At 37.3% G+C, this 24,252-nt stretch overlaps 1 long non-coding RNA gene and 1 pseudogene across 1 annotated transcript; one reads left to right on the forward strand and one right to left on the reverse strand.

Annotated features, from left to right (window-relative positions):
* Window positions 1–12,557: 12,557 nt before the first annotated feature.
* Window positions 12,558–13,040, reverse strand: LOC116726269 (uncharacterized). Its single transcript, XR_004340574.1, has 2 exons — window positions 12,865–13,040; window positions 12,558–12,619 (listed from the first exon to the last, which is right to left on the reverse strand). It is a non-coding gene; the product is annotated as an uncharacterized LOC116726269 (long non-coding RNA).
* A 1,002-nt stretch (window positions 13,041–14,042) lies between these two features.
* Window positions 14,043–18,407, forward strand: LOC116725914 (abnormal spindle-like microcephaly-associated protein homolog; annotated as a pseudogene).
* Window positions 18,408–24,252: the final 5,845 nt, after the last annotated feature.

A 24,252-nucleotide genomic window follows, 5' to 3' on the forward strand; every position in this document is an offset into this window, starting at 1 on the left:
TACCCGTCGGGAGAGTTCGTTTTCACACAAACCCGACCGAAAGGCAACCAACCCTTTACCCGTCGGGAGAGTTCGTTCTCACACAAACCCGCCCGAAAGGTAACCAACCCTTTACCCGTCGGGAGAGTTCGTTTTCACACAAACCCGACCGAAAGGCAACCAACCCTTTACCCGTCGGGAGAGTTCGTTTTCACACAAACCCGACCGAAAGGCAACCAACCCTTTACCCGTCGGGAGAGTTCGTTCTCACACAAACCCGCCCGAAAGGTAACCAACCCTTTACCCGTCGGGAGAGTTCGTTTTCACACAAACCCGCCCGAAAGGTAACTAACGCTTTACCCGTCTGTAGGGTTTGTTTTCACACACTCGACCGAACTGTATGTGAAAAACACCTAACACACAACCTTTTGTTACCAAGGGTAACCCCTTTTGTAACCAAGATCAAAAGTTAACATAGCCTACCGTGTTTTTCATGAGTGGAGCATTGTGCCTGGAATAGATCAACCCCTTCGTTGTACTCATTTGTAACTAAATACCTTAAACTCATCCGATGACTTCATAGCCTTGAGTACCAAACCACATTTCCTGGCGTTGTATTCACATTCCTACCTACCTTTCAGTCCGAGGCCTTCTGGCGTCTTGAGTCGTCGTTCCATCTCAACAAAAACTGTTGATTGGCTTCCATATCTTCCCGGTCCATATACCATACCTTCCCGGTCCACATACCATAGCTTCCCGGTCCACATACCGTGTGGTGCTGAGAAGGCCTTAAATTCTCAACCATGACCTCAAAACTATCATTCACCACCATAGATACTGCGGATGCATGTGGTGACAGGGGAGAAAAAATCTTCCCTTTAACAAGAAGATTTCCAAAAAAAAAAAAAAACGGCCATCAAACATTGGCTAAAAGTCATAAAAGCTTAAGCTTAACACTTTCCAAAAAGAAAGACTTCCCTTTAACAGGAAGACTTTCCAAAATAAGGTTAACGCTAAAACACTTATTTAAATTGGTTAGTAGTTAAGCTAAAGCGATGACTTGTACTGAATATAAAATTGGCGACAGTGGAGAGGAAAGACTCCCCTTGACCAGGAAGATTTTCAAAAAGAAAGACTTCCCTTTAACAGGAGGACTTTCCAAAAATAAAAACTTCCCTTTAACAGGAAGACTTCCAGAAACACTAACACTGCACCAATTACGTAAATTAATTATAAATAAGCTTAAACAATGCCTCCTACTGAGAATCCACGTGGTAACAAGAATGGAAACATTTCCCTATAACAGGAAGATTTTCAAAAACAAAGACTTCCCTTTAACAGGAAGACTTTCCAAAATAAGGTTAAAGCTAGAACTATTATTTAAATTGGTTAATAGTTAAGCTAAAGCAATGACTTGTACTGACTATCCAACTGGTGACAGTGGAGAGGAAAAACTTCCCTTTACCAGGAAGATTTCCAAAATAATAATTAAACACCACACCAATTATTTAAATTCAATAAAAGTAAAGTAAGCTTAAGCAAGGCCTCCTACTGAGGATCCAAGTGGTGACTGGAGAGGAAAAGCTTCCCTTTAACAGAAAGACTTTCCAAAAAGAAGAACTTCCCTTTAACAGAAAGACTTTCCAAAATGAGGCCAGCACTGCACCAATTATTTAAATTGGTTAACAGTTAAGTAAGCCAAATCAATGCCTCATATTTAGAATGCATGTAGTGACAGTGGAGCGAATAAACTTCCCTTTAACAGGAAGAACCCTCCAGCAGAACCAGAAGTTGGCTCTGTACGAAAGCCATCTGTCACTACCCCCGGGGGATTTGAAAGAACAGAATAAAGAGAGAGACAGAAAAAAAAGAGCTGCTTCAGGAGTGTTTCTATAGGAGAAAAGGGAGTTAGTTGTAGTAGAAGCTCCTGTGGTGGCTTCATCCGAGAAGAAAAAAAAATTATTTGCAACAAAAAGTCCACCAGTTGCTTAGTCTAGGAGGGAAAATGGGTTAAAAACAAATTTAAACACTGAACAGGTCCCAGTTGATCCTCTCCAGATGGAAAACAAGGAGCTGAAAACCTGTAAATAAGAAATGGTGGATTACAGTGTGAACATTACCTCTGCATCCTCCGGCCTGCAGCTCCAGGAGATCTCGCCGTTGTCCGCTGTCGTCCAGAAGAAATGAAGTCCCATGATGAAATTAAAATTTGTTTGAATTAAGTTATGAAAGTATGGACCCTAAATTTCAAACTAAATTTTAAGTATCGGTAGGTACAAAAAATAAACGTATGTTGAAATGTAAAGACCTCATCTTCACTCAAAAACTGTATTCATTGGAAAGATAACCATCCTAATGCAGCTATACTACTGTGAACATAGCCACAGTATATTAGTACTAATAAGTAGGTAATCAAGGTTTATTATAGTGATATTTACAAAGCCTAAGATGAATCCCTTCCTACAGCCTCTAAACTGTATTTGCCAAGTCTTTGGCAGCCATTCTAGATATCAGATTCTAGTTACACCTAAACCTGCACAGGTCACAAGACCACAGCAACTGATTCAAACACTAAAACCCAAAGACAGAAGGATTTAAAACAGCAGAATCCTTCTCAGCTCATTGACTCTCAGCAGAGAATCAAACCAAACCAGCACAGCAAGAGGCCTAGCGTTGGCCTTCAACAAGCGATAGCATCAGCGGAGTAGCACAGCAAAACCCGCAACAGCTCCTACCCTGAGATGTCTTCTGGACCCGCCATTGGAACAGTTCTTTGACTTAAACCTTTGATGGGTTGGGCGGATCCGCCAGGCACCTTGTAGCAATTCCTCAGCTTGATTGAAGGGAATCCTCAGCTTGATTGAAGGGAATCCTCAGCTTGATTGAAGGGAATCCTCAGCTTGATTGAAGGGAATCCTCAGCTTGATTGAAGGGAATCCTCAGCTTGATAGAAGGGAATCCTCAGCTTGATTGAAGGGAATCGTCAGCTTGATTGTAGTACATCCATAATCGATCAACTGCTGGCGATCCTCAGCTTGATTGTAGTACGTCCATAATCGATCAGCTGGCAGCTCCAGATGCCATTATATCTCCTCAGATTTTACAGGGACGCCAGCAACCAAACAAACCGCCGCTGAGAGGCCATGGTCGGGTCTCTCCTTGTGTGCTGCTCTGTTTGGACACAAAAAATTACTTCACTAACCAGGCCCAGCGGCAGAATCAGCTGTGTGCCGCCTCCCCCTCCCCGGAACTGGAAGCCATTTGTTGTTTTCACTTTAAAGTGGCTAACTCTGTTATTCCTATATTGATTTGATACAATAAGGGCTTCCGCACTTCCCATAACTGTAGCTTCTGTCACTTTATTCAGCAATTAAAACTGTTTAATCCATTGTTAACACGTCGTAACCTGCTTTTCCAAGCCGCCTTTAAACGTAACATGATCGTCAAGATGCTCGCCCTGGCTCTACACCTGTGCAAAGGAGACCAGCTGCTGCTGTGCAGAGCTGCACACGTGTGTTAGAATCATGGCAGCAAACCAGCAAAATGCAAAGACCTTTGCACGGTTTTCCCCTCAAACTAACCGACTAACTTGAGTAATGCTGTTGGATGCAGGTAATGTTAGCTAAGAGATGACAAGCTAATACCAACACAGCACCTTAAGCTTGTTAACAAGCAGCCTGTAGGCTACTGGTGTTGTTTTTGTTCAAAACTGGGAAGTACTTGTTACATTCGAATAGCTTTTTTGGGGGGGGGGGAGGGTACTTGGAGTAGTTTTATTGCACTGTACCCTTTTCTTTTACTTGAGTGATATTATTGCTACGTAGATTAATTTTACACCCACAGAATAAGCCGATGCTATATGGCAAGCCGTATTAACATAAATTCGGTTTCTTCTGACTATCCGTAATTACGTTCTAGATATCTAAAAATGCATTTTGACTAGACAAAACTACATTTTGACTATCTGGAGCGGTAACTTAAGATATCTGCATTTACATTCTGACTAGTAAGAATAATAATTCGAGATATCTTCAATTACATTTTGACGAGTCAAAATTCCTTTCAAGATATCTCAAATTACGACACTGGTTCCGTCATTAATTACAATTTAAGATATCTTTAACTTAATTATGACAAGTCAAAATAACAATTTTAGATATCTGAATTAAGAATTGCGTGGAAGCCCCTTTGTGCTGTCCAAACAGTTGCCTGCAGAATTTTATGTTTCCCGCACAAAATTGTCGATAAATGCCACAACATAGAAAGAGCTCGGCCATGTTGGATATGCAGAGAACTCAAAACTTCATCAACTATAAGACTGCTTCTCAAATCTGCAAAGAATTTCCTGTTTATTCGTTTCCGACAAACCGAATGCACTTAAAAACTGCTTTGAAAAGCTAAAATTGCTATCGTCAAAGCATTTTCAACATATGAAATGTTTTTTCTATTTTTTTTTTCTTCTATTTGTCATTGCTTTATTGAACTTTCAAATTGCCGCGTAAGTCAGGGTCGTTTTGACTACACATAATACATATTCAAGATATCAGTTAATGTCATTCTGACTAGTCAGAATGTTAATTTAAGATATCTTAAATAGAAAAGCTGTGTAATTCAAGATATCTCCAAATCATTCAGAGATATCTTAAAAAGAATTTTGACTAGTCAAAATTACAATTCAAGATATCTTAAATTTAGTTTTGTCTAGTAATTATTTGCTTTTAAGATATCTATAATTTAGTTTTCACTAGTCAAAACTACAGATTTCCTATTCAAAATAAATGTAAGATATCTCGAATGTTGTTGTCATTCGAGATATCTTTAATTAGAATTATGACTAATCAAAACTAAATTCGAGATATCTCGAATTTACTTTATGATTAGTCATAATTTGATTGTAGATATCTGAAGTGTGCATTTCAGATAGTCAGTAATTCATTGTAGATATCTTGAATTGAAGTCTCCATACAACTCTATGATAAATCTGACGTCATTTCGACTAGTCAGAATGTAATTAGAGATATATCAAATAGGTATTTTATCAAGTCAAAATATAATTAGAGATATCTTAAATCGCTAAAACGTCTAGTCATAAAACAATTTGAGATATCTGGAATGTAAGGGCGGCAAAACCGAATTTATTTTAAAACGGCTTGCCGTAGGTTAGCCCCCCTGTTAAACTCGTCTGGAGCCGAGCCTGTCGTCGATGGAAAAAGACAAAAACTAAAAGTAAGGTTTCCGAAATATAACTTACCGAATAACCAACGCAGCAATTTCAAACATGGCACTCCAGCGGCCTACTTGCCGTCACTGCAGCCTCCTCGTAGGTCAAGTAGGCCTCGATGTCCATAATCGATCAGCTGGCAGCTCCAGCTGCCATTTTATCTCCTCAGATGTTTCGGGGACGCCAGCAACCAAACAAACCGCCGCTGAGAGGCCATGGTCGGGTCTCTCCTTGTGTGCTGCTCTGTTTGGACACAAAAAATTACTTCACTAACCAGGCCCAGCGGCAGAATCAGCTGTGTGCCGCCTCCCCCTCCCCCGAACTGGAAGCCATTTGTTGTTTTCACTTTAAAGTGGCTAACTCTCTGTTATTCCTATATTGATTTGATACAATAAGGGCTTCCGCACTTCCCATAACTGTGGCTTCTGTCACTTTATTCAGCAATTAAAACTGTTTAATCCATTGTTAACACGTCGTAACCTGCTTTTCCAAGCCGCCTTTAAACGTAACATGATCGTCAAGATGCTCGCCCTGGCTCTACACCTGTGCAAAGGAGACCTGCTGCTGCTGTGCAGAGCTGCACACGTGTGTTAGAATCATGGCAGCAAACCAGCAAAATGCAAAGACCTTTGCACGGTTTTCCCCTCAAACTAACCGACTAACTTGAGTAATGCTGTTGGATGCAGGTAATGTTAGCTAAGAGATGACAAGCTAATACCAACACAGCACCTTAAGCTTGTTAACAAGCAGCCTGTAGGCTACTGGTGTTGTTTTTGTTCAAAACTGGGAAGTACTTGTTACATTCGAGTAGCTTTTTTGGGGGGGGAAGGTACTTGGAGTAGTTTTATTGCACTGTACCCTTTTCTTTTACTTGAGTGATATTATTGCTACGTAGATTAATTTTACACCCACAGAATAAGCCGATGCTATATGGCAAGCCGTATTAACATAAATTCGGTTTCTTCTGACTATCCGTAATTACGTTCTAGATATCTAAAAATGCATTTTGACTAGACAAAACTACATTTTGACTATCTGGAGCAGTAACTTAAGATATCTGCATTTACATTCTGACTAGTAAGAATAATAATTCGAGATATCTTCAATTACATTTTGACGAGTCAAAATTCCTTTCAAGATATCTCAAATTACGACACTGGTTCCGTCATTAATAACAATTTAAGATATCTTTAACTTAATTATGACAAGTCAAAATAACAATTTTAGATATCTGAATTAAGAATTGCGTGAAAGCCCCTTTGTGCTGTCCAAACAGTTGCCTGCAGAATTTTATGTTTCCCTGCACAAAATTGTCGATAAATGCCACAACATAGAAAGAGCTCGGCCATGTTGGATATGCAGAGAACTCAAAACTTCATCAACTATAAGACTGCTTTCTCAAATCTGCAAAGAATTTCCTGTTTATTCGTTTCCGACAAACCGAATGCACTTAAAAACTGCTTTGAAAAGCTAAAATTGCTATTGTCAAAGCATTTTCAACATATGAAATGTTTTTTCTATTTTTTTTTTCTTCTATTTGTCATTGCTTTATTGAACTTTCAAATTGCCACGTAAGTCAGGGTCCGTTTTGACTACACATAATACATATTCAAGATATCAGTTAATGTCATTCTGACTAGTCAGAATGTTAATTTAAGATATCTTAAATAGAAAAGCTGTGTAATTCAAGATATCTCCAAATCATTCAGAGATATCTTAAAAAGAATTTTGACTAGTCAAAATTACAATTCAAGATATCTTAAATTTAGTTTTGTCTAGTAATTATTTGCTTTTAAGATATCTATAATTTAGTTTTCACTAGTCAAAACTACAGATTTCCTATTCAAAATAAATGTAAGATATCTCGAATGTTGTTGTCATTCGAGATATCTTTAATTAGAATTATGACTAATCAAAACTAAATTCGAGATATCTCGAATTTACTTTATGATTGGTCATAATTTGATTGTAGATATCTGAAGTGTGCATTTCAGATAGTAAGTAATTCATTGTAGATATCTTGAATTGAAGTCTCCATACAACTCTATGATAAATCTGACGTCATTTCGACTAGTCAGAATGTAATTAGAGATATATCAAATAGGTATTTTATCAAGTCAAAATATAATTAGAGATATCTTAAATCGCTAAAACGTCTAGTCATAAAACAATTTGAGATATCTGGAATGTAAGGGTGGCAAAACCGAATTTATTTTAAAACGGCTTGCCGTAGGTTAGCCCCCCTGTTAAACTCGTCTGGAGCCGAGCCTGTCGTCGATGGAAAAAGACAAAAACTAAAAGTAAGGTTTCCGAAATATAACTTACCGAATAACCCACGCAGCAATTTCAAACATGGCACTCCAGCGGCCTACTTGCCGTCACTGCAGCCTCCTCGTAGGTCAAGTAGGCCTCGATGTCCATAATCGATCAGCTGGCAGCTCCAGCTGCCATTTTATCTCCTCAGATGTTTCAGGGACGCCAGCAACCAAACAAACCGCCGCTGAGAGGCCATGGTCGGGTCTCTCCTTGTGTGCTGCTCTGTTTGGACACAAAAATTACTTCACTAACCAGGCCCAGCGGCAGAAATCAGCTGTGTGCCGCCTCCCCCTCCCCCGAACTGGAAGCCATTTGTTGTTTTCACTTTAAAGTGGCTAACTCTCTGTTATTCCTATATTGATTTGATACAATAAGGGCTTCCGCACTTCCCATAACTGTAGCTTCTGTCACTTTATTCAGCAATTAAAACTGTTTAATCCATTGTTAACACGTCGTAACCTGCTTTTCCAAGCCGCCTTTAAACGTAACATGATCGTCAAGATGCTCGCCCTGGCTCTACACCTGTGCAAAGGAGACCTGCTGCTGCTGTGCAGAGCTGCACACGTGTGTTAGAATCATGGCAGCAAACCAGCAAAATGCAAAGACCTTTGCACGGTTTTTCCCCTCAAACTAACCGACTAACTTGAGTAATGCTGTTGGATGCAGGTAATGTTAGCTAAGAGATGACAAGCTAATACCAACACAGCACCTTAAGCTTGTTAACAAGCAGCCTGTAGGCTACTGGTGTTGTTTATGTTCAAAACTGGGAAGTACTTGTTACATTCGAGTAGCTTTTTTGGGGGGGGGAGGGTACTTCGAGCAGTTTTATTGCACTGTACCCTTTTCTTTTACTTGAGTGATATTATTGCTACGTAGATTAATTTTACACCCACAGAATAAGCCGATGCTATATGGCAAGCCGTATTAACATAAATTCGGTTTTCTTCTGACTATCCGTAATTACGTTCTAGATATCTAAAAATGCATTTTGACTAGACAAAACTACATTTTTGACTATCTGGAGCGGTAACTTAAGATATCTGCATTTACATTCTGACTAGTAAGAATAATAATTTGAGATATCTTCAATTACATTTTGACGAGTCAAAATTCCTTTCAAGATATCTCAAATTACGACACTGGTTCCGTCATTAATTACAATTTAAGATATCTTTAACTTAATTATGACAAGTCAAAATAACAATTTTAGATATCTGAATTAAGAATTGCGTGAAAGCCCCTTTGTGCTGTCCAAACAGTTGCCTGCAGAATTTTATGTTTCCTGCACAAAATTGTCGATAAATGCCACAACATAGAAAGAGCTCGGCCATGTTGGATATGCAGAGAAACTCAAAACTTCATAACTATAAGACTGCCTTCTCAAATCTGCAAAGAATTTCCTGTTTATTCGTTTCCGACAAACCGAATGCACTTAAAAACTGCTTGAAAAGCTAAAATTGCTATCGTCAAAGCATTTTCAACATATGAAATGTTTTTTCTATTTTTTTTTTCTTCTATTTGTCATTGCTTTATTGAACTTTCAAATTGCCAGCGTAAGTCAGGGTCGTTTTTGACTACACATAATACATATTCAAGATATCAGTTAATGTCATTCTGACTAGTCAGAATGTTAATTTAAGATATCTTAAATAGAAAAGCTGTGTAATTCAAGATATCTCCAAATCATTCAGAGATATCTTAAAAAGAATTTTGACTAGTCAAAATTACAATTCAAGATATCTTAAATTTAGTTTTTGTCTAGTAATTATTTGCTTTTAAGATATCTATAATTTAGTTTTCACTAGTCAAAACTACAGATTTCCTATTCAAAATAAATGTAAGATATCTCGAATGTTGTTGTCATTCGAGATATCTTTAATTAGAATTATGACTAATCAAAACTAAATTCGAGATATCTCGAATTTACTTTATGATTAGTCATAATTTGATTGTAGATATCTGAAGTGTGCATTTCAGATAGTCAGTAATTCATTGTAGATATCTTGAATTGAAGTCTCCATACAACTCTATGATAAATCTGACGTCATTTCGACTAGTCAGAATGTAATTAGAGATATATCAAATAGGTATTTTATCAAGTCAAAATATAATTAGAGATATCTTAAATCGCTAAAAACGTCTAGTCATAAAACAATTTGAGATATCTGGAATGTAAGGGCGGCAAAACCGAATTTATTTTAAAACGGCTTGCCGTAGGTTAGCCCCCCTGTTAAACTCGTCTGGAGCCGAGCCTGTCGTCGATGGAAAAAGACAAAAACTAAAAGTAAGGTTTCCGAAATATAACTTACCGAATAACCAACGCAGCAATTTCAAACATGGCACTCCAGCGGCCTACTTGCCGTCACTGCAGCCTCCTCGTAGGTCAAGTAGGCCTCGATGTCCATAATCGATCAGCTGGCAGCTCCAGCTGCCATTTTAATCTCCTCAGATGTTTCAGGGACGCCAGCAACCAAACAAACCGCCGCTGAGAGGCCATGGTCGGGTCTCTCCTTGTGTGCTGCTCTGTTTGGACACAAAAAATTACTTCACTAACCAGGCCCAGCGGCAGAATCAGCTGTGTGCCGCCTCCCCCTCCCCCGAACTGGAAGCCATTTGTTGTTTTCAACTTAAAGTGGCTAACCTCTCTGTTATTCCTATATTGATTTGATACAATAAGGGCTTCCGCACTTCCCATAAACTGTGGCTTCTGTCACTTTATTCAGCAATTAAAACTGTTTAATCCATTGTTAACACGTCGTAACCTGCTTTTCCAAGCCGCCTCTAAACGTAACATGATCGTCAAGATGCTCGCCCTGGCTCTAACCTGTGCAAAGGAGACCAGCTGCTGCTGTGCAGAGCTGCAAAGTGTGTTAGAATCATAGCAGCAAACCAGCAAAATGCAAAGAACCTTTGCACGGTTTTCCCCTCAAACTAACCGACTAAGTTGAGTAATGCTGTTGGATGCAGGTAATGTTAGCTAAGAGATGACAAGCTAATACCAACACAGCACCTTAAGCTTGTTAACAAGCAGCCTGTAGGCTACTGGTGTTGTTTTTGTTCAAAAACTGGGAAGTACTTGTTACATTCGAGTAGCTTTTTTGGGGGGGGGGGAAGGTACTTGGAGGTAGTTTTATTGCACTGTACCCTTTTCTTTTACTTGAGTGGATATTATTGCTACGTAGATTAATTTACACCCACAGAATAAGCCGATGCTATATGGCAAGCCGTATTAACATAAATGCGGTTTCTTCTGACTATCCGTAATTACGTTCTAGATATCTAAAAATGCATTTTGACTAGACAAAACTACATTTTGACTATCTGGAGCGGTAACCTTAAGATATCTGCATTTACATTCTGACTAGTAAGAATAATAATTCGAGATATCTTCAATTACATTTTGACGAGTCAAAATTCCTTTCAAGATATCTCAAATTACGACACTGGTTCCGTCATTAATAACAATTTAAGATATCTTTAACTTAATTATGACTAGTCAAAATTACAATTTTAGATATCTGAATTAAGAATTGCGTGGAAGCCCCTTTGTGCTGTCCAAACAGTTGCCTGCAGAATTTTATGTTTCCCGCACAAAATTGTCGATAAATGCCACAACATAGAAAGAGCTCGGCCATGTTGGATATGCAGAGAACTCAAAACTTCATCAACTATAAGACTGCTTCTCAAATCTGCAAAGAATTTCCTGTTTATTCGTTTCCGACAAACCGAATGCACTTAAAAACTGCTTTGAAAAGCTAAAATTGCTATTGTCAAAGCATTTTCAACATATGAAATGTTTTTTCTATTTTTTTTTTCTTCTATTTGTCATTGCTTTATTAACTTTCAAATTGCCACGTAAGTCAGGGTCGTTTTGACTACACATAATACATATTCAAGATATCAGTTAATGTCATTCTGACTAGTCAGAATGTTAATTTAAGATATCTTAAATAGAAAAGCTGTGTAATTCAAGATATCTCCAAATCATTCAGAGATATCTTAAAAAGAATTTTGACTAGTCAAAATTACAATTCAAGATATCTTAAATTTAGTTTTGTCTAGTAATTATTTGCTTTTAAGATATCTATAATTTAGTTTTCACTAGTCAAAACTACAGATTTCCTATTCAAAATAAATGTAAGATATCTCGAATGTTGTTGTCATTCGAGATATCTTTAATTAGAATTATGACTAATCAAAACTAAATTCGAGATATCTCGAATTTACTTTATGATTAGTCATAATTTGATTGTAGATATCTGAAGTGTGCATTTCAGATAGTCAGTAATTCATTGTAGATATCTTGAATTGAAGTCTCCATACAACTCTATGATAAATCTGACGTCATTTCGACTAGTCAGAATGTAATTAGAGATATATCAAATAGGTATTTTATCAAGTCAAAATATAATTAGAGATATCTTAAATCGCTAAAACGTCTAGTCATAAAACAATTTGAGATATCTGGAATGTAAGGGCGGCAAAACCGAATTTATTTTAAAACGGCTTGCCGTAGGTTAGCCCCCCTGTTAAACTCGTCTGGAGCCGAGCCTGTCGTCGATGGAAAAAGACAAAAACTAAAAGTAAGGTTTCCGAAATATAACTTACCGAATAACCAACGCAGCAATTTCAAACATGGCACTCCAGCGGCCTACTTGCCGTCACTGCAGCCTCCTCGTAGGTCAAGTAGGCCTCGATGTCCATAATCGATCAGCTGGCAGCTCCAGCTGCCATTTTATCTCCTCAGATGTTTCAGGGACGCCAGCAACCAAACAAACCGCCGCTGAGAGGCCATGGTCGGGTCTCTCCTTGTGTGCTGCTCTGTTTGGACACAAAAAGCGCAGAACAACGCTCTCAGCTAACATTTTTTTTTCTCTCAGACTTAACAAAAGTTAACAAAAAAAAGAAATCTTCTCACAAAAATCGTTAACTAAAAACAAGAGGAGAAAAACGCCACCTGGTGGCCACAACAACACAATACAGTGGGACAGAGTTAAATAAACAGAGATAAAAAGTATAAATTAAAAATAAAAACACATACCTGGGGGAAGAAGGGAAAACAAATTAACAACCTCCTCAACTCCTTCTCCCTGCACTCCAGCTCTAAAAATGTGGAAATAAAAACAATGTTCAACCGAGCTGTGCTGGACTAACACCGGTCGTTCGCGCCAAAATAAAAAGGAAATTATAATAAAACTGTTTATAAAAAAACCCCACAATGACGGTCAAAACTGCAAAATAACACACTAACAAACAATAATAAACAACATATGGTAAAGACCTCAACATGAACAACATCCATACAGAAAAACAAACATATCTCAGCAGCGAACTTTCCTCTGACTTACCCACAGCAGCGCAGAACAACGCTCTGAGGGAAAAGGGGGGGCAGAGGAGCTACGAGGGCTGGAATAGACTACGGAAGCCCAGGAAACACAAACGAGGCGGAGAGCAGAAGGGCGACCCCCACAGGCAAAAACAACAAAATAAATAAAAATAACTGAATAAGATAAAATTCACAAATTCTCAATATAAAATGAATAAGAAATAATAATTTAACAAAGAAACACATTTGTAACTCTGTTACACCAGTAATATTTTTACATTTCCTGTCTACTTAACATCTTTTAATACAAAAACACCGGCTTAGCAAGTTTTCTGGGGGAAACCCTGAAATATTTTTGTTTTTGAGCTCATATGTCTAATGTATTCAATAAATTAGCAGCAAAAATGGATTTTTAATTGAAAATGTTGATTATTTTATCTGATTTCTTCAAAGCTAACACCAAACAACAGATTACAGTTTGTGGTATAACATGACTCAGTTACATTAGTTCTGTCAGTAGGAATAGGTCACAATTCCAGCAAATGTTTTGAGACGTTTTTGGATGGTTGCCTCCAATATTACATCACAGAGTGTAAAGGGAATACTACCTAACTGTAAAGGTAATTATTTATATTATATTGATATTTATTTAACCTGTCGAGGGTGTACCCCGCCTCTCGCTCGTTGATAACGGAAGATAGGCAGGGTGTAAGACAATGAATGGATAGATGGAGGATATTTATTTACATTTCTATTTACATTTCTTATCGCTGTATGAAAGATAAGATAGGTTCAGTCCAAAATAGGTTTATAAAATATTAAATTATCAGCTTCTTTGTTATGTATGTCAGACTGAGATGGCTGAGATAAAAAAAATTAAAAATTGCAGAGTTTACCTGAATTATGTTAAGAAATGTTTTAGGAAGGGCAGTTGGACTGTCCTGATTTAATAATGTAGAAATTGCAAAGTAAACAACCAACTATTGCTGGGTTGAATGTGACGTAGTACCGATATGACGCAGTGCAGATGGGGGTCAGGAAGTAAATGCAGCCCATTTACTTTAGTCAATCCAGCTTCAAAATGACTAAAGTCTGTGTCGTGTACGGTTGTTCCAACCGTTCTAGTAAAGAGAACAGTTTTCTTTTCGATATTCAACTCAAATTCTGGTTTGAGTTAAATATCCAAGATCTCTATCGGTCATGGACTATAACTTGACATCAGGTCAGGCTGAGACAGCAGGCACTTGAACCCAAATGTTTATGGACAATTTTGAGAAAAAATGTTAATAAACTCAGAAAACAATGTTGATAAACTCAGAAAACATGTTGATAAACTCAGGAAACATGAGGGGGTCTGTTGATTCTTCTTGTGTGAATTTTGCGGTTATTTGTAAAAACTGGAGGGGCCATTGCTATGATTTGGAGTCTAGAGGGCCACATAGAAAGCTATGGCGGGCCAGATTTGGCCCTCGGGCCTTGAGTTTGACACACGGGCCATATATGATAATCTATAGAACGTTTTTCAATATCTAAACATTGGGAAGTTAATTTTGCTTGTTTAGTCAAACATTTATTTTCTTCTGTATTGTGGAAAAAGAGAGTGGGAAAAAAATTTATAATAAATCGATGTAAACAATATGAAAAGTAAATATAAAAACTAAAACTATTGATTTATAAATCTTGTTGAAAGTTGGTTAGGATTGATTAAGCCTCGTTGTTAATATCAGGCTTAAAACTCAAAAATTGTAAATGAGTAAAAGTTGTAATGTACTAGTATTGTGGTTTGTTTATTGTTGTCATAGCAACTGCCTGCCAAGATGGCTGTCAGTTAAAACAAAGAATGTTGTAATCTATATTTCCAGTATGTTTTGTTAGCTTTTAAAGGCACAATGTACTTCTTATTATAAATAGTTTCTAGTGAGAAAATAAATGTGTGTATTTTTTATCTGGTTTCTACTGTAGAAAACTTTTTCCACATTTTAATCTTCTAATCAAAATTAAATTACACGTTATCACAGAACTGTTCAGTTTAAATATCAATAACTTTCAAGGACTTGAAGCAAAGTTTAGTGCTTTAATTACTGATTAAACACAAAATTAAAGCACCACTTTCACATTTTTTTGTGAAAACCTCATATCCACAGATGTCAACCAAGCAAGAATTTTGCAGTATTAACTTATGTTTTGCGGCGGTCTTTGACCAAGCTCAGGAACTTCTCGGCACTGATCTCATCATCAATCACAGTGTAATCGATACCCTGGTTTGGTAGCAGGATAAAATGGAGACGCCTTCCTGTTATGGCAGCTGTCTGTTTTTCATTCTTCTGATTTTCAGAGATAAAACACAGTTTCTCCTTGAAGGATTCAGATTGTCCTATTGACTATCTACTCTTATTTGTAGTTATAATCCTTCAGTAAATGTGACAAGATGAAAATAAACCAACAGTTATTGTGACAACAGTTACAGAGTCTCATAACATCTCTGCCTTCCAGCCAGAAACAAGCGATCTCCATTTACACTGGATTTATATTCCACCCTGGGGCTATTGCTGAAATCTTTAAATATTTGATTCCTGTTCTAAAAATGCTTATCAGTGTCGATTTTTAAAGGTCAAACACCAAATGTACCTTAATATGCATTACAGTGGAAATGGTGTTAGCATAACCGCAGAAGCTAACATCTACAGCCTTACTTATCTCAGCTCTGGTTGGCTCAACCAATCAGCGACAAGGAAAATGAAAGGCGCTCCTGGATTGGCTAAAAGTATGTCAACTGTCATTACTTTTAGCCAAACTAGCCAAAGACTTCCCAGGCTGCATTTTATTTAGAAAATCTTAGACGTGAATTCTGAAATCTGCAAATATTGAACTGCAAACGGGGGCGTCCACTGTACTTGGTTTTATTATACAACCGTACATCTTTGAAAAGCATTAGTGGAGCCTCCTGCACAACTAACAAGGATGCAGCAAGTGTTTTCTGAATAGTATGCCAACAACAAAACATTTGTCTTTTCCAGCAGCCATTGTACAGCACACACAACAGTAAAACCAGCTGACCAAATGTGCTGGAGCTCAGTTTGGGTTCCTGGGTAAAAGGTGGACCTCTGCTGGGATTGCTGGGTAACAAGCTGGGGTTGCTAGGTGACAGGCAACTCCATCACCTAGCTGCTGATTAGTGATGTTACAGTCCAGATGTTTTTGAAACTAAAAATTGTACTCAATTAAAAGTAAAAAGTAGCTGTCCAAGACATACTACTAAAGTAATAGTAACATTTTATTTGGTAAAAGTCTACTCAAGTACTGAGTAACTAATCAAATTATCAATAATTTCATATTTAAAAATTACATAATCAGACGAACCAAAATATAAAGTTATGTGGAAATTTTGGTATTTTAATTGGATTATTCTTCAACTTCACGTTTAGAAAATATAAATAAAGGGATATGTTTGAGCTACACTGCAAAAACAAAAAAATCTTACCAAGTATTTTGGTAAACTTCCTATCACAAATATTAGTCCACTTGAAATAAAAATTAATGAACTACAACAGCATTTAATTTCCCTGTGGGATTAATAAAGTATTTTTGAATAAGATAAAACCACAAGTAACTTCATCAAGATATGAGCTTGTTTTAAGTCCATATTTCCTTAATATTGATGGAAAAGTACTCGCTCCATTGGTAGATTAAATTAATCTATAACAAGACATTTAGTCCCATATCATACGTGAAATAATCTGCCAGTGGAACAAGTACTTCATCAATATTAAGGAAATATTTACTCGTGAAGCTGAGGCTCCGCTTGCGCAAAATCTCTGCTGAAGTACGAGAGGAAGACAAACTCTGCAACAAAACCTCTTCTGCGCTGGAGTATCTCCTCCGATACAAACACTTCTCCTTCATCCTGGAGGCCCTGAAGAACCTCGGTAAGACCTGGACTGGATTGTTTTCGCTCGCTGCTGTCGGCTGAGTGGTGATGGAAACGTTTTTTATGCAGAGGCCGCCACCAGGCTGTCGCCAGAGTGCTGCGAGCGGCTGGTGGGAAGCGACGCCACCGGTGTCATCTTCACGCTGATACGCAGCTGCAACCGGAGCGGACCCTGCATGGAGGTCATCACCTTCTCCGTCCAGATCCTCCTCAACCTCTCCAAGGTACAACTGACGTCTCCGGTTCATAACATCGATGCTTTTCTGACTGAATATCTTTCATTTTTATACAAATCTCATCCTGTTTACAAAAGCTGATTGAAATTTACCAACTTAATCTTTCAGGTTTTTTTCCCTTAATTTTATTGGTTTTACAAAAACAGGCTCTAGTTGTACTTTTCATAAAGCCCTCCTGTATTGAATCCTTTTTTTGAACTGCGCCCTCTGGTGGAAGATGTTGGTAGTACATGTGGCAAATGCAAATTAAAGACCAACAAGGCTAAATAAAGTATTTTGGTGCTTAAAAAATCTCTAATAGTCATACATTAAGTAATAATTAAAGTACTATAAGCTGTTATTAGTGTATCTATCTAGCTGTTTCAGGCCTTAAAAGGACGATAAATTGTCCCATAAGTTTTTGCAATAAACGATAATATTGTTGTTTTTTGAGGCTATTTAAGGAATATAATCACAATATATCAGCACCAACATCAGTATCGGTCGTTACTAGTAATTTTTTAACATGTCTGCATTGGGCCTGATAAATACAACGATCATAAACAACATCTTGTTTCTGTCTGTTTATGATCGTTTGTTTTTTCAAAGGTGTCAAAAAAAGTAGAGAAATATATTATATAATTCAGCAAGAACAGTAATATTAATATCGGATGGACCAAATTTTCATATTGGTGCATCCCTAAATATAATGGTCTCAGAGATCAATAAACTTTAAATTCCGATGAACTGGAAGACATGTTAAAGATATCCAAAATGAATAAACAAAACGGAAACAACAAATAATATGAATTATGAAGTCTGTGTAAACAAAATGCCCTTCAAAAAAAGATTTGGTTGAAGACCAAAGCAGCAGACTGAAGACTTTTGTCATCCATGTTTTTGGTAGAAGAAGAAAAAAATGTAATTATTGAGCTTGTTTTAATTTGTCATGTGATTAATTAATTATTTCATCAGAGATCAATCAGAGAAGATGGTTCAAATCTAACTATTAACACTCAAATGTGTATTTCCCCTCAGTACCACCTGACCATAGAGGCGGTGTATTCGGTGGAAAACTCCCTGGAAAACGCTGCTGGATTTACCTGCAGAAATACCGGGAGAAAGCCGGGGACAAGGTGGCCGAAAAGGGCGGCAGCATCTTCACCAAAGCCTGCTCCTTCTCTCTCGCTCTGCTGCTGCAGGACGAGCGCCGCGCTCAGGTCTGAAGCAGACAAAAAAAATCTTTCCCACTAATCCTTACGAAAACATTTAATTTAATCTATTTCCCCTCAGGAGGTGGTGAAGCTGCCTAAAGTTTTGGACCGGATACGCAGCATCTACCGGCTCACCGCGCGGAAACACAAAATGGACGAAGAGCGCAGCATCACCAGGCAGGAGAATCAACGCCTCGATCAACGGGAGCTTCTTTGTTCCGCCAACCGCCGCGCAAATCCAAACCGCCACCAAAGTAGGCAGCATCTGATCTGTACAAACCCAAACAGGACTTTTGGTTCTGTGGAAACTAAAATGCTGTTTTCTGTGGAGCTAAATTAGTGTCAGAAAGATTCACAAAGCGTACGGTAAAATCTGCATGTGTGCAATAAGACGTAATAAGTGTAAAAGAAGATTTGTAAATGTACGACATTATTCGCTGTTCTGTACAACACGATGCAAATCTTACTGTGAATGTTGGGACTAATTTAGCTCATATTTTTGTGTCGTTCAGGTTTGCACCAGATTGGGTTCTGAGGAAGGACAAACTGAAAGACGTCGTCGATCCCCTCAGGGCGATCCAGATGGTGGCGGAAACGCTCGCCATCGTTTTATAAACAGAAAACCTTCAAGAGTCTTTTGTTTTCACAGAAAACCTCAGATTTTTAATATTTTTTGTTTTGTTTTTCAATCAAATGATTTGTTTGTAAATCCTGAATTTGATGTTTTTTGATAATAAAATTGATCTTGTTTATGTTTTTCCCTTTCAATTCTTTCTTCCTGTTTCGGGAAACTAAAAAAATGCCTAAAAAACTCATCTTTTCAAATCTTCTTACTCTGCACTGTCTAACTTTCTGATGGTTTATCTTGTTTGTACGGGTTCTTTGTTAATAAATGCGTTTAAATAAAATGTATTAATACTGAGTCATCTACATAAGGTTGTACAGCTAAAACCATCATCTTCACATTTTAGTTATTATTTAGCATATCTTTAGGCAGATGAGTGTTTTTACAGAAGAAAACTAAAAACTTAGTTTTGGGTTTGTTTCTAAGTGTTGTCATGATTAAACACCCTGTCAGTTCTGAGGCTCTGCTGAAAAGTAAATATGAATCTGAAAAGTACACTGTTATCCTTTGCTGTATTTTCTACAGTTAAATACCACAAAATGCCCAGTAAAACTACCATAAGACATCTTTACAAGTAGTTACTGTAATTTGCATTGCATTATGGGTATAGTACATAGTATTACAGTAACTTACTGTATGTTTGAATTTGCAGTAATTTACTGTTTACACATTACAGTAGTGGTACTGTACTTATAATATACAGTAAGAATTATATTTGATTCCCAACGGTCATCATACACTGCTAGCCTTTGCTGTATTTATTTCAGTTAAATACCACAAAATGCCCAGTAAAACTACCATAAATAGGGTGACCATATTTTCAGTTGGGAAAACAAATCATTTGTTTTCCCAACTGAAAACAAATGATTTGTTTTCATTTGTTTTTGTTTTCGGGGGGGGGCTGAGAGCGGGGAAACTCTTTTGTAAATAGTAGGTAAACATACATTTGCGCTTTCGTATGTTGTTGGCTACTGACAGCCACGCCATCTATCTTCTGATTAAGAACAGGGCTGCCCGCACTGACTCGGCTCAGGGATTACGTCACACGCAGCGCCGTGCGCAGTGCCCTAGTGCCTGTAAATATAATGGTCCAATGAAGGTAATTTAAAAAACAGGACATTTCCCTCACTTTCTAAAAAAAACCCGGGACGCCCGGGACAGGACGTGAAATACGGACATGTCCCGGGAAATACGGACGTTTGGTCACCCTATAAGACATCTTTACAAGTAGTTACTGTAATTTGCATTGCATTATGGGTAAAGTACATAGTATTACAGTAACTTACTGTATGTTTTGAAGTTGCAGTAATTTACTGTTTACACATTACAGTAGTGGTTCTGTACTTATAATATACAGTAAGAATTATATTTGATTTCCAACGGTCATCATAGCTGCTTCATCGTGGTTCCCTGTTTCTGTATTTTTACTCCTTTAGTGGTTAACATGTTTTTAAGGCAGAAAGAGAGCATGTACTTTTGTTTTTTTCACATCCTAGCTAACATTAACATGCAGTTTATCTAGCTACGTCATCAAGCGTGGCTTCGCTTCCAACTGTTTTCTGATGACGTTTGTTTTAAACTCCGAAGCTTTTTCCCTCCAAGTGCAGCTCTGTCTCCGTGCTGTGGGCTCACACTGCTTCAGCTCTTCAAGACAGGTAAAAAAACACTTCTTAGAAAACTGTTTGAAGCCAAAACCTAGTCTGGAAATGTACATTTTAGATGGAGTTAACGTAGCTTATAGCATCATGCTATAATGCTATAACTTAGCATTATAGCATGAGCTGGTTTGTGCTGGTTAGCCTGGTAAAATAACGTTACCTTTACGTTACTAACTCTGGTGTTTTACATAACTGGCATATTGCAACCTTATAAGTTACGTGTCTGTAAATGAGGTGAAAGATAGGAAAATATGATGTTGTTATTTTTTGAGCTGGTTCGGAGTTAACGTTAGCTAAGGTGCTAATTTTACCGTTGAAGGTTTTAGCTTGACTTTTAACCGCTTAATCTTCCTCGGGCGGCTTTGGGTTGAGATGAGCTCAGTGCTGAGTGTCTGTTAGCATTGTTGTTACATCCTTTGTGGAACAATATAACCTTAACTGATAATTGATCCCCCCCCCCGTCCCCTTTTCTTTATTTTACATGTAATGACTGTTCATTTGTTTAAACCATGATCTTGCAAATGTTAAAAGTGCAGATTAGCTACGTAGGTCAGCAAGGATGAATTTCTAACATTGTTCTTTTTCTTCCTTTTCTTCAGATGACCTTTTTTTTAACTCCCAAGCTTTTTCCCTCCAAGTGGCTGTGCAGTTCTGTCCTGCTGACTGCTAACATAGCTTCATCTCTTCAAAAGACAAGACAACAGGTAAAAAGACAGCTCTTCAAACATATTTGAAGCCACAAAATAGTCTGGAAATGTAGAGGAGCAGCTAACCTAATCTATAACTTTGAGCTTGCTACAGCTGGTTAGCCTGCTAAAGTACCATTACATCTCCAACATAGTGTATAAGAGTCTGTAAATGAGGACAAAGGTGAAAAACATTAAAGTGGTTTCTGTTATTTTTTGAGTTGGTTCAGCCACAGTGGCAGGTGGACAAAAAAGTTAATTTCCAACCCTGGTTACATATAAGGGCTGTTCACATGTTTAAACCATGCTCCTGTAAATTTAAAGTTAAGTCAGTACTAACAGGTGCAAACTATGTACAGGTGTAAATTCTGCAGCATTTGTACTTCAGAATTTACAGAATTTGTAGTCATGTGAAGAAACATCAACACACAGCTAATTATCGGTTTGCATGTGGAATAGAGCAATGTCCTGCTTCCTTCAGAACATTTTCTGCATTCAGGTCCCACATGCACAGGAGTCACCGCCATTGCAGAAGTCAGACTGAACACTTGTGGAATGTAATGCTATAAAAAAATGCATTTAGCCCCACAAACTGTCATTCACATCCACTGTTTCAGAGTGGTAGCAGGATGTAGGGGTAAAGTCTAGTCTAGTCTCCGGGATGAGGTTCTCAAAAACCTGTTGTAATCTGGGGGAACTGGCCCTTTAAATATAAATTACTACCAGTAATTCATATTTAAGAGAGTTTTCCTTTTATGTTTTAAAGGTATCTTCCACCAAGATGTCTGTTGAAATGGAAATGACCTTACCCACTACACCAAGGGTAATCATGCTTGGTAAGAGGAATATTTTCTATCACTATAATTTTTTCGTAGCAATGTATGTAATTGTTATGGTAGTCTGTACTTTTACTCACTAGCGTTAGCCTGACAAGGGTTTGTCTATTTTAGGAAATAGCTTGATGTCTGCAACCCGGTGGATGGTCAGTATGGAGGAGAAGGTATTTTTCCAGCCTGAGCAACTACATGACTTTGCCAGCGTCCTTGCTGTCTTTCTTGGGTCATATTCTGTCTTCAATCTGGAGTATCAGGAGTCAGCATCCACCACGCTGGAGATGATACAATGGCAAGTACTCTACACCAAGCCATTTATGAATTAAATTTAATGACAGTTTGACTGATGATGAAGAACCATAGCTGATTGCTGTATTGTACGTCTTCATTAAAAAATACAATTAATATATTTTATTTCTGTTAAAAGATTCTTTGTGAGGATCAATCCAGATGTTGGTACCAAATGCACAGCCAAAGTCGGTACAAAGCCGCAAGACGGGAAGTCTTGTCAAGAGGAAAGTAGTCAGTGTCAACTGACCACCTTCTTCCAACAACTTGCTGAATTTGAATGGAGGACTTCCAACTAGGTAAGTATTTTACCAAATGTAAATGTTTACTATTTTATTGTCTTTTCCTCCTATCTTGCATGCTCTGACTTTACTTTAGCCTTTTTAATCTGATTTTAATGATTATTTATAAATGGCATGTGATTCCTACACAATAGCCCTTTAGAGTAGCCTGCATCTTTTCTGTGTCCGTGGTAAAAAGTGGATGTCGCTGCATCTCTTAATAAATCACAGAAATGTATAAGTGTGTAGTCGTTTAAGTGTGGTGTATTTTTATACTATGCAGTTTTCAGTTTATTAGGCACACCTTTGCAGTAATCCGTCAGCACCAACAAAATGACTAAAAAGATTGTTGTACTTCATCGTCCCCTTGGGGACATTTGTAGTACGCAATCTTTTGAATTACTGAAGACTGACTGCTTTTTGCCATAAACAATCCAAAAACCTGAAGTGAAGCCAGTCCTGCTCATTCTTTATGCAGCTTCTATTATCACTTCAATCCAATTGATTTTTTTTAAAACAAATTATCAACTTAATGCTGCTTTATGACAAAGATTTTATGCATTTGAACATTGTCACTTCAGCTTAATTTGTCAACTTCCTGTCGATTTGAAAATGTAGATAACTTCCTGACCATCTCATGACCTCCCACATTGTCTGTCTTATTCTTTACAGTTCAGCTTCCACAAGATGGATCCCACTGCTTTTGTTTGACGAATGGAATAAAAGTTCTTCTGATGTAGGAAATGTGTTCTATGGTTTTGTTGTTTTACAGCACATTATATTGTATTGTGACGTTGTTTTTTATGACATTGCGAATATGTAAATGGATTTTATTTCTACAAATCTGCTGAAAATAAATACCTGTTATTCACAGTACTTGGACTAAAATTTCTTTTATGAAATTTTTCGGTTTATGGTAAAATATTCTTATCTTAAAGAAATGTAAACTTTAATTTACAGTAAAACTCTGACATTATGTTGTGAAACAAGTTTACAGTAGACCAGCTTTACTATAAAATACAATTACTGTATTATACTAGAAACTACATTTACAGTAATGCAGTTATAACTGTAAAGCACACTCACAGTAAAAATTAACTGTGAAATATCATAACAGTAAAGGTACTGTAGAATGGTAATTACAGTAACTTGCTGGCAACAGTGTTGCCAGTAAGTTACTGTACAATTACAATAAAAGGTCTAACAGTGTAGTTCTGAACTTTTTTCAAATTATTTTTTCGTTTGCAGATTTAGAAACTTTTCCCCCAAAACTTTCAGTTTCAAATTATTTTAGTTTGAAGATTTTTTTCATTGTAGAAACTTTTTCAGTTTTAAATCATTTTTTTAGTTTGTTAGCAGATTCCCTTTTGGCACAGCGATAAATGTCACATCTGTGTTAGAAGGACACACATTTTATTTGACAAAGGTGGGTTAAGTTAGACATTTCACGTGATGCGACACGCAATAAACCAACAAGAAAACAAACAAATGAGAAAACATGTCAACAGTTTCAAGATTTTTTTTTTAAACTCTTTTTTCAGTCTCAAACTTTCTTTTTTCCATTTCAAGTATTTGTTTTACGTCTCTTTCAGTCTTTTTTCTTAAATAGCTGCTTTACAGTTCTTTTTTTTTCACAATATCAAATTTTTTTTTGCAAAACTTTTTGACCCCAATTTTGCTCC

This window comes from Xiphophorus hellerii, chromosome 9 (assembly GCF_003331165.1).
Source record: "Xiphophorus hellerii strain 12219 chromosome 9, Xiphophorus_hellerii-4.1, whole genome shotgun sequence".
Taxonomy (NCBI): Eukaryota; Metazoa; Chordata; class Actinopteri; order Cyprinodontiformes; family Poeciliidae; genus Xiphophorus; species Xiphophorus hellerii.